The sequence below is a fragment of the Ochotona princeps genome, chromosome 18 (assembly GCF_030435755.1).
Source record: "Ochotona princeps isolate mOchPri1 chromosome 18, mOchPri1.hap1, whole genome shotgun sequence".
Lineage (NCBI taxonomy): Eukaryota > Metazoa > Chordata > Mammalia > Lagomorpha > Ochotonidae > Ochotona > Ochotona princeps.
Window position 1 is genome coordinate 10,010,910 of NC_080849.1, and position 11,500 is coordinate 10,022,409.

The window sequence follows — 11,500 nt, forward strand, 5'->3', positions numbered from 1 at the left end:
TCCAAGTAATTGTGTGATATGAATTATTCTGGACCCAGCTTCCAGAATATGCCAGGCATTTGCAAATGTTTGGTCGATGAATATGTGATGTTGGAGTCAACAATAGCAAGTGCCTCCTGAGCTCCGGTGGGTTTGTGATTGCATCATTCACATCACGCACTGAGTGTCGGCCTTGTGCTATGAGTTGCTATAAAATGATCTCATTTGATTTACTAAGTGCTGATCTTAAATCACACCACAAAGTCAACCAGAGTCATGAAACCACGTTCATTACTTCTGGCCAACTGGTCAGATACTCTGCTACTTGAGGGACTTCAAATGCAGCTTTTGAGAGTTAGAGTAACTATTGCTCAAGAAAACAAAGCCAACTTGGCAAATTCGAGCTTATTTCACGTGTCAGCTTTGTAGAGTCCATAGCTTTCAAGTTCCTTATGGATGTTAGCAATGTGATTGAGAGGCAGGCACTGTGATGCACTAAGTTACGCTGCAGCTTGGAATGCCCATATTTCATTTCAGAGTGCCTGGCTTTGCGTCCTGCCTCCACTTCATAGTCCACTTCCTGCCAATGCACCTGGGATGCAGCAGATGATGACCTTAGTACTTGGGTTCCTGCAATCCTGTGGGAGATCCAGGTGACGTTCTTGGATCCTGCATCCAGTGTGCCCCAGCCTGGCTGTTGTGGGCATTTGGGGAGTGAGGCAACAAATGGAAGATCTCTCTCTCTCTCTTTCTTTAACTCTCTCTCCAACATTCTACCTTACAAGCAAATAAATAGATAAGTAAACAAATCAAATCTTTTAAAAACAATGAGTTCATTTATTGAAATATCTCCCCCCCTCAGAAATATACCCATTTTACCTGCATATTTAACTGAGTCAAGGAACATATGTAGTGTAACACTGAGTATTTAGAACACGTAAAAGACTAAAATTACATAAACTTATTAGGGCAGAAAGATGAAACATGGCCAGGAAATGAATAAGAGGGTTGTCATGAAGGCTAAAGTCAAAAGTAACTGAGGCTTGCCAATGGCAGCAGACTTTATGGTCTTCACCTCTTGCCCAGAACGAAGAAAGGCCCTGCTGGGGCAGGCAGTGCAGTATTAACAGGTCGTGCAGAAAAGAAGCTTCTTAACTCTCTGATTCTGAGGAACAAACCCAGTGTCCATTTGGGCTGGACGCTGGCCAGAAAGGTGGGGTTGATGCTATTGCTCACAGAGCACATTGCCACTGTGACCTCAGCCTGTGACTCAATCTTTGTCTCCCACTCTTCAGCCTAATGTTTTGGCCAAGTCAACAGCAGGATCTCAAGTCTCCGGAGTCTTCCAGCCACCAGGTATGTTTAATAGTCTCCAATTCTAAGGCTTAGGTGCTCTTGGTCCTTCTTTCCTGCTTTGAGAGAGCCCATGGATCAGAGGAGCTCAGCATGCTAGGGGTATGGTATACTACACCTGGATCTCAGCAGAATACTTGCTAATGCTCCCCATGTGAGTCTGGGCTACACAGACTGGAGACTAGACCTGCTGCTGGGCAGGAGACTTGGATTCCCCTCACACAAGGGCCCATGCACAGAACATTCCACGTTTCTAACAATTCATTGGGCACAACCATACTAACTCAGAACTTTTGGAAAAAAAAGCTTACCAGAAGCAGATTTTTAGCCTGATGGTTAAGAAGTCTGCCTTTCACACTCCTGTGCTTGATTTCCGGTTGTAACTCCTGATTTGAGTTTCTTATTAATGTAGCTCAAGGGAGTGTGAGACAGAGGTGATGGCGCAATTAGTTGGGTTCTTGCCATCTGCGTGGGATACTTGGATTGGATTCCTGGTTCCTGGCTCTGGCCCAGCCTAGCATCAGCCTAGCCCCAGTTATTGAAGGCGTTTGGACAGTGTGTGTGTATGTGTGTGTATATGTGCCTTCCCTGGTTTCTCCTTCTTTCCCTCTCCAATAAATATAGTTTAAAAATATAAGCATATTTTGTCGGTATTTAGAGGACCAGTTCCCTTATCAGATGTACCAAGAGATTTCTCAGCATTTTAGGACAATGCATAGATGGCTTAAATGTACCATAGACTAGTGCTCAGTGTCCATTTGTAGAGCTCTGCTACTTGCATGCAGATCAAAGTCATTGCATTTGGCTCTGGTTTGCTAAATTTGCTTTTCTTTTTTTTTTATTTCATTAGTCACTAGAAAATTAAAATAATTTGAACAATGACAACTCATTATTCCTTTTTGGCTTGTGTACCACCCTATATTTATGCTTCAAATATTAATAGCACAAGAATATCACAGTGCGTTGGCAAGGGTCCACGAACTGTGTATAAGCACAACCCGTTCCAACACAGTGATGCTGGTGTCGTTTATAAGCACGCTCAGGCAATCCTATCGTCCAGATTATGTTTGAACTATATGCTCAGTCCCAGATACTACAGTCTAAGAAGGCCATTGGAGACTAAATTATGGCAGAAGTTGGGCATGGTGAAAGCTTCTACCATAGGAAACAATTTGAAGATGTTAAATATGTTTAGCTAGAACAAAAGGAAACTCTAGGGCAGTATGTTGATCAGTCTCCAACAGGATAAGGACTATCCTTAGAGAATGTGTAGGACTTGATCTGCATGCTCAAAGTCTGGATGGCAGACTAAACTTCTTTTCAGGAGAGGGATGTTTCCCCTTGAGCCAGTCACTGACGAGTTTGTCCTCATAAGTTAATAATGCTCCATTGCGGAAAACGTGCAATGCCAAGTGCCAGGCCTGAAAAAGAAGAAATGACACTAATGGATCTTCAAGTTTTCTCTGGTTGGTTAACTCTATTCTTCACTCCCTGCAGCCATCTCTTGAGGAGGCTGTCATGGGAGTTCCCTCACTTTCTGCTTCTGTGTCTCCCAGAACTTCATCCTGTGCCATCTGCTCTTCGTCCTGATCCAATCTGAAAGTGAGGAAGCTGCAGGAGCAGCACCAGTCCCTGAGCTCATGAGGCCGGGCCGCTCTTCCTGGGGACTGCGACCACTCCTGCACCCACGCTCCAGGGCACCATGCCACCTTCCCACCAAATGATTCTTGCCATGCAAACTGGCCTTCCATGCATTTTATGACTAAGTCAAAGAACTGAGCTATTGGCTCAGACTAGCGTCTCCTACAACATCATCTCACGGTAAGGGGGTGTAAGTTTACGGAAAGAGGAACTGAGGACATTATTTTATGAAACGCTCATTTCATACTCTGCCCTGGGCACTGAACTCCACCCCCACCAGAGCAATGGCACAGTCTGAAGACCCTCTGCCGGTTCCTCTTCAGGTGCTGTGACATCCAGAAAAGCCCAAAGAAGGCTGCCACGAACAGATTGAGATACAATTTAATTTTTACAAATTCACTCACTTTGGATTCAGAAGGCAAGCTTTTATCATGTAAAAATTGATTTCTGTCTGAAATGTCTCACTAGTGGTGTTAAGTTTTATACCTACAGTTTCTGGCCTAGAACCAAGAAAAAGCCGCAGCCACTAAAAGTTCAGTTGTTACCCAGCTGGCCTGACGGTTGATTAAGGGACTTTATTAGGTTGGATGTGAAGTCTCCCTAAGCCAATTTTAGGACCCTGGTGAGTCTCCCGGGCCCGAATGGCTTGAATAAAGGCCTGGGCTCTTGGCAAGGTGCAGCTTCCTGTTTGTGAAGCAATGGCCTCGCGTCTGCCATGAATAAGCCCGGCTTGAGATCAAAGCAATCTTCCATCACCTCGTTTCAATGGGTTAAGGGAAAAATGAACCAAAACCAAAATGAGGCTTAAACATCCCTGAAAACTCTCCTTTGGATGTCAATGTTGAGATGAACGCATGGAGCCAACTGTCTATGGAGCTGAGCATGCAGGGAATCCACAGGCAGGCGTCTAACAAACTGGGACATGGCCAAGGCTGGCCCAAGGGTGGGAGAGGGGCAGGGACATGTACATCAACAGGGCATAATAGTTTCAAGTGGGCAAATGTAGCTATCTAAAATTCGGGTTCTATTTTTGGTTTAAATCAGTCGTAACATGAAATGATTCTGTGCAGTAACAGATGTCCAGTAGGGGTTGGGGCTAATAAGAAATGATATTGTTGATTCTCCACCAGCAATAAAGTGGGAAGGGACATTCAGCAGGAGCTCAGGAGATGAACCCAGACAGAAAACGGCCTGTCCTGCTGTCTGTTTGATTTGACCAGGAACAGAGACAGAGCAGCATGTTCCAGACAGGCAGTGTGGGACATTCAAGCTCTCTTCAACCGAACATAAGGAAAAGATCCTTAAATGTGCACATGAAAAAAATCTATTGACATATAAAGAAATGCAAATTAAACTCACAGGAGACCTCTCACAGGAAACTCTACAGGTCAGAAGAAAATGCAGCGACATAGTCCAGATTCTAAAAGAAAAAAAATTGTTGGCCCAGGATAACATAGCCAGCAAAACTTTCCTTTGTCTTTGAAAACGAAATAAAATTCTTCCACGGTAAGGAAAAGTTAACAGAATATGCCTCTTTCAAACCTAACCTACAAATGATACTTAAAGATGTTCTCTTGACAGAGAAGAGGAATAGCACCCACCAAAACCAAAGGCAAATGCGAAGAACATCCCAGTAAAATGACAACAGAAGACTAAATCAATGAGCAACCTATTACTAAAATGACAGGACCAAATTACCACCCATTCATATTAACCCTCAATGTAAATGGCTTAAGCTCAATCAAACGTCATAGATTAGTAGACTGGATTTGAAAACAAATCCCATCCGTTTTTTGCCTACAGAAGACGTATCTCACCAACAAAAATTAGCGGAAACTGTCTCATGGATTTTGGTTTTTTTTTAAATTTAGTTTCATCTCTTCAAAACACTTTCTTCTGATTAAATTCTTCATTGACTCATAGATCATATAGCAAGATCATTTCCTTCAAAAAGATTCTCGATTTTCTTTTTCATTTCTTCAGCCAACAGCAAAAGAAGACACACTAGTTACTCTGTGTATGTTACTTAACTTTATGTCATTGTAAATTTTCATTTTTCTTCCTGAAAAAAAGAAGTTATATTGTTATTAACTTCTCGTGCAAAGCCATTCTCTCTCAAAGGATTTTCTAGAACATATACAATGCTCAGGATGAGTGCTCAGTCGGCCTCTTGCATGTGCAGCGAATAATCTTGCATGTATGACCATAGAGGTTATATCTTTGCTTTCACTGAAGTAAAATTCATGTAGCAGAAAATTAACCTTTCAAGGTTTGTTTTTTTCTCGACAGAGGGATCTCTACTACCTGGCTTCCTCACTCCTGCCTTCTTCCCTTCTGTTCTCTTCTCCCGGCTGTACTGGGGAAGCCAGAAACTGCCTCTCCCAGGATCCCCCTCTTCGTAAGGTTATGCATGAATGTTCACACCTGCATGAGATTGGCCAGGCAGAAGATAAGTTTGGGCTTTTCTTCACCAGTATGAATGGAGCCAGGCTTTTGGGCAGATTCGAAACACCCGTGACTAAATGAGAACCGCCTGTTTCATGGTTGTAGGCTGAGGCATCTGATGGAAATTTCTCAGAGATTGTTAGGACTACAGCTGTTGGTTATCAAGAACCACCAATTGGATGCATTGTCATAATTCTATTCACTCATTACTAGTCTTATCAAGACATATAAGAAGCACAAATAAAACCGCATGCATTTATAAAATATTGGTGCTGTTCTTGTGAAACTATTGTATATATTTAGTAGAATGAAATGAATACATAGTTATGCTAATTTTATTAGGAGCCAGAGTTTCAATGTGAGAGGAAAAAGATTCAAAGATAAATCAAAGAATAAAACTCTGATCTTAAGTTTAAAATAGATGAGAATCAGCTCCTGACGACTTTTCTCTGTCAAAACTCAACGTAGTAGAAAATGCATTTCCTGGGAAACTCTGTCCACTGGAAAAATTACTTTGAAATTAAACAGCCTAGAAATAAATGGTCAACCGCGTAGCACTGAGTGGCTGTAGTATCTTGAAGGAAATGCTGCTTAGAAACACAACATAATATTGCGTCACACCTCTATGATGGTTATAGTAAAAAAAAAAGACTCATAACAAGCATTGGTAAGGAAGTGAAGAAATATGCCCTGGCACACTGCTGCTGGCAACAGAACCTTGGGCAGCCACGTTGGAGACAGGCAGCTCCTCTACAGCTTACATATTTACATATAGTTACCACAGAACACTCAATGTGTGCCCCCAAATGAAAACATGTTTCCACAAAGGCGTGTACACAAGCGTGCAACATTATTTATCATGGCCCAAGCTGAAAACAACTCAGATACCATATCAATTGACATAAAATGTGGGACCTCCACACCATGGGAGATTACTCAGCAGTCCAGAGGCATGAAGTCCTGGCTCTTCCACAAGCTTTATAAATACGAATGCTAAGTGAGTCAGTCACCAAACATGGCACATGGTACGGACTCATCAGTATGCGATGCTCTTCGTAGGCAATTCTACAGAGCCGACAGAGAGATGGTCATCTAGGGCTGAAGCAAACGGGGAATCCGTGCTGAAAGCTGAAGCGCCTGAGGCTTCCTTTCAAGATAATGATGTGCTAAGGTGAGTTGGGGCAATGATTGCACACGTCTGTGAACATACGAGGGTCTTCAAAACCTTCATAGAAAATACGTATTATGAAGAAAACTACACATGGATTTCAACATATTTGTGACAAAACAAGCCTATGTTTTACTATCATTTTCTTATTTTATTTTATTTTTAAAAAAATATTTTATTTTATTGCAAAATCAGATATAGAGAGGAGGAGAGACAGAAAGAAAGATCTTTCGTCCGATGGTTCTCTCCCCAAGTGGCAGCAACACTCGGAGCTGAGCCTAGCTAAAGTTAGGAGCATGGAGCCTCTTCTGAGTCTCCCAAATGGGTGCAGGGTCCCAAGGCTTTGGGCCACCCTCTTCTGTCCTCCCAGGCCACAAGCAGGGAGCTGGATCAGAAGTGGGGCTGCAGGGATTAGAACTGGCGCCCATAAGGGATCCTGAGCTTGCAAGACAAGGACGTTAGCTGCCAAGCTACTGCACCAGTCCTTAATATCACTTTCTATGGGCTTTACAATACACACCTGTATTAAGGAACGTTGAATTATTGACACTTTAAATGGATGGGCTATATGATGTGTGAAACACACCTAAATGCTTTTAGATGTATTAATAAAACTAAAGTAAATAATAAAGTAAGATTAATAACAACTAAAAATACACCAACAGACTGAAAAATAGAAAATGATAATAATTAATAAAAATTAATAGATTAATAAAAACTAAAAATAAAGTAAGATTAATAAAACTAAAGTAAGATTCTTGAAAAAGAGAACTAACGTGTAACCAATAAAGTAAATCCCTGGTGAGGCTTATAAGTAACATTAAAGAGAAGGAATAAATAAAACTAGGAATAGAAAAATGGGACGCAATCACAAACATACTTAATGTCAATCACTTAAAAACACAGATGGAACAGTAAATTATATATATTTAAAATCTGAACTTGGCCAGATTAAAAAGCAGGAAAGCTAAAAATGCAGTTACCATTAAGGCCATTGCTTTGTTACCAAATATCCTGGCTGCCCCAGTCACCTCCTTCAATGACACAAGTCCTAGATGACTTCAACAGCAAACCGCATCCACTCTTCAAGGAGCAGATCCGCTCTGTCTTCTGCAAGCTCACAGACAACAGGACAGGAGAACGGGCTGCCTTGCTTGCTCACATAGCATGGGGTTGACATCAAAATGAAACAAGAACCAAGAACTACAAAAGCAAAGAAAGGGTAGGTTTAAAAAGTCTTACATTAATATTAGCAAATTAAACAAGCAAAGTGGTTTCAAAAACGATCATGACAAATTTTGGTCAGAAAGTGAGAAAAATCTACCAATCATGACAAATTTTGTCAGAAAGTGAGAAAAATCTACCACTGGAAGTTTATCACATTTATAGATCAGAAAGAAAGAAAATAATTACATCTTCTTTTAGAAATTCAATGCCTATTTCTATTTAAAAGAAAACTCTTAGGAAACTAGAAATGGAAGGGAATTTCCTTAACAGTTTTTCCCGAAAACCTGGAGAAATCCTGTCATTTCCTTCCAGGGTATTCCCATTGGGCACAGGAATCAAGACGGAGGGCAGCTGGTCTGACCACAAAGCCACCATCTGCAGAAAGCATGAGTGAGCCCACTGGGGGGAATGAAGAAGTGACGTGTGTGAGGTTTGCAGAGGAAACAAAAAATTTCATTTTTTTAGGCACAGACATGCATGGACATCAGCAGGTAATATACTGTGATGAATAAAAGAACCCAGCAAGGCTGCTACTTAGGCATCAGCGTCCAACATTCAGCCATATCTGCTTGCCCTTCTGCGGGCAACAGAACCTGGGAAAAGAAAAACAAAACCAGCAAATCCCCATGGCAGTAAACACTGGGAAGCGTCTTAGGGATATCCATCACGGAAAGTGTTTAAAGAGCTTTATGGAAAAATTTATAAAACTTTATTAAAGGATATAAAGGAAGATCTGAAACATGGGTAAGAAGACTCATGCATAAACATGTCAATTCTTTTAAAATTCTCTATAAATTTCACTAAACTCTAAAACTAAATCCCTGCAGAATTTGGGGTTTTGTAAATTGAGTCTCAAATTCACTTGGAAAGGAAAAACACCATTGCCAAAATGAGTTGTTTTTGTTTTGTTTTTTGAAGAACAATGGGAGTACACAGAAGTTGCCCTGCAAACAGCACGCTTTTCTAGAAAGTTAAGGATGTTAACAGAGTCTTTGGGCAGAGGAATTAGCCAGGGAAGAGGACAAACAACCCAACACAAACCTGTGTTCCTTCAAAAAGGTAGAGTGTGATGGGGGTGGCAATGCAGATCAGTGGAGAAAGGAAAAGTTTCTTTAGTGAAAGATGATGAGACACTGATGTGTCCCCTAAAACAGTGGCTGATTCCTAAGCTGATATACATAAGAATTAAACATTCCAAGGTGAAACATTGCAACCAAAACACTACCTCAGTGTGGAGGACAGTGCCTTTAGGATTCGAAACTAGCCAGTTGTATTCTTTGTTTCCCTGTTTAAGTGTGCGCTTGTTCTCCTCTCGGGGATCTTGTTTACCCCTTGTGTTGGGGTGGGGTAGGGGGATTTAAACATAAGCCCCTGAGACTGCTTCCCAGGAGGGGTGCAGGCACGGGCCCCAGACTGATTGATCAAAGACAGGGTGCCCCAGACAGAGGGGGCGCCATCAGGCTGCAGCTCCTCCCCTCTCCACTCACCCAGGCTTCCATGAGTGGGCTGTGCACAGTGGCGTTGGGGCGGTGGGGGTGGGGTCAGGGCACAGACCCCTGACGCTGCTGGCTGGTTCTGGGAGTGCCCCTTGCACCTAAGCTATGTCCTCTTTTCCCAAGCATTGCACGAGCTCCTTACTACCTCTCCTAAGTTTCTTTTCTGCTAAAATTGCTCCGACTGGATTCTGTTGCCTGCAACTCACAGCAGCAACTGACACAGAACTGCCCGGAACTGAAAAAAATCTTTGTCACAAAATATCATGTCAAAGTTAGCAAAGAAAGACCAAGAGAAAAGGTATCTACAGAATCCATAACAAAGGAATTGGCAAACACACATATTTATTTTACCAGAGACATTTATTCTGAGTGGAGGAAGAATAATTGGTAAATGAAAGCTCATACCTACCAATAGGATGTGAGTGTAGAAACAGAACAGGCAACTTCAGAAGTGGAAATCCAAATGTCTTTATTACAAATACATCTCCTTATTCAAAAATTACATAGATGGTCTCCATGTCACAGTTACTGTACATCCCCTTAAATGAAAAGCCACAAAACAAAATCAACAACAGGAAGAAAAAAGAAATTAACAACACCGTGAAGTTAAATAACATGCTATTGAATGACTAATGTGTCGCTGAGGAAATGAAAAAGAAAATCGAGAACCTTCTTGAAGGAAATGATCTTGCTATATGATCTATGAGTCAATGAAGAATTTAATAAATAAATAAATAAATAAATTCTAAATTTTAAAAAATCAAAATCCATGAGACATAGTTTCCGCTAATTTTTGTTGGTGAGATACGTCTCCTGTAGGCAAAAAACATATGGGTTTTGTTTTCAAATCCAGTCTACTAATCTATGACGTTTGATTGAGCTTAAGCCATTTACATTGAGGGTTAATATGAATGGGTGGTAATTTGGTCCTGTCATTTTAGTAATAGGTTGCTCATTGATTTAGTCTTCTGTTGTCATTTTACTGGGATGTTCTTCGCATTTGCCTTTGGTTTTGGTGGGTGCTATTCCTCTTCTCTGTCAAGAGAACATCTTTAAGTATCATTTGTAGGTTAGGTTTGAAAGAGGCATATTCTGTTAACTTTTCCTTACCGTGGAAGAATTTTATTTCGTTTTCAAAGACAAAGGAAAGTTTTGCTGGCTATGTTATCCTGGGCCAACAATTTTTTTTCTTTTAGAATCTGGAATATGTCGCTGCATTTTCTTCTGACCTGTAGAGTTTCCTGTGAGAGGTCTCCTGTGAGTTTAATTTGCATTTCTTTATATGTCAATAGATTTTTTTCATGTGCACATTTAAGGATCTTTTCCTTATGTTCGGTTGAAGAGAGCTTGATTATCATTGTGGCTTTTCATTTAAGGGGATGTACAGTAACTGCGAAATGGAGACTAACATATCCAGATGTGAGGATATAATGCAGTATGCATCTCTACTTCCCGACTAAGGATGTACTCCCAATGAAACTGTTTACTATATGACAATACTATATGACAGCTGTTTACTATATGCCATTGTCCATGCCCACCATAATGGACATATGACTGTGTTGAAGAACTATACTTTAGTAAAAATTAGGGGAACTCAATGGGGGATTGGGGTGGGGTTAAGGGAAATCCCAGGGGCCCATGGAACTGTATCATAAAATGATGATGATGATAATAATAAATATTTTTAAAAGAAAAATTATATAGATGGAATAACAGTATTCATATACCATTAATTTTTTCACTGAAATAGGCATATATAAGAAATCAGTCATATCTTAAGTGAAAAGCACGTAGAATATGAGCATCACTTAGAAATTTTAAATAAGAAAAGGCAAATTGTTATTTGTGTAGCTATTAAAAAAGTTAAAAAAAAAAAAGCTGGGAAGCCGGAGCTTACACAGCTGATGACGCCAGGGCTGTGCCTCACCTGCACAAAGAACAGCAACAATGTGACAACTGGAGGGCACCTAGGAGACATGTTATACTGGAAAAAAATGAGGCAGGGTGTTTACAGTTGTTAACAGCTGTTAGCAACTGTTTTATTTCATTTCCTGCACTTAGAGTTGGTCAAATGTCTCTTATTATGTTTTGTCCTTCATAGAATAAGACACAGTTTCATCTATATGCTGTAGGATGCTGACAAAACATCAAGAAAGCAATAATGGCAAACACACTGTGTAAAAACTAC

At 40.8% G+C, this 11,500-nt stretch overlaps 1 long non-coding RNA gene across 1 annotated transcript; it reads left to right on the forward strand.

The window, feature by feature from the left end:
• The first annotated feature begins 966 nt into the window (after positions 1-966).
• On the forward strand, positions 967-2,919 carry LOC131482494 (uncharacterized). Its single transcript, XR_009247042.1, has 3 exons — positions 967-1,192; positions 1,275-1,335; positions 2,889-2,919. It is a non-coding gene; the product is annotated as an uncharacterized LOC131482494 (long non-coding RNA).
• Positions 2,920-11,500: the final 8,581 nt, after the last annotated feature.